Raw genomic sequence first — 226 nt, 5'->3', positions numbered from 1 at the left:
GCTCCGCGGGCCGGCGGCGCGGGGACGGCGGCGGAGGACACGTGGCACTGCGCGATTCGCGGAGGGGGCGGCGACTGGACATGTCCGACACCATCCGGACATGTCCGGCGGCGCGAGGACGAAAAATGGCTAGGGTTAGGGGGATTCATCCGCGAATTTCGGGGGAGAGGGCATATGTATAGGTAGAGGGAGCTAGGTGAGTCCAAATGAGGAGCGGTTTTCGGCC

This window comes from Triticum dicoccoides, chromosome 4B, assembly GCF_002162155.2.
Source record: "Triticum dicoccoides isolate Atlit2015 ecotype Zavitan chromosome 4B, WEW_v2.0, whole genome shotgun sequence".
Lineage (NCBI taxonomy): Eukaryota > Viridiplantae > Streptophyta > Magnoliopsida > Poales > Poaceae > Triticum > Triticum dicoccoides.
Note: the sequence above shows the minus strand (reverse complement) of the source record.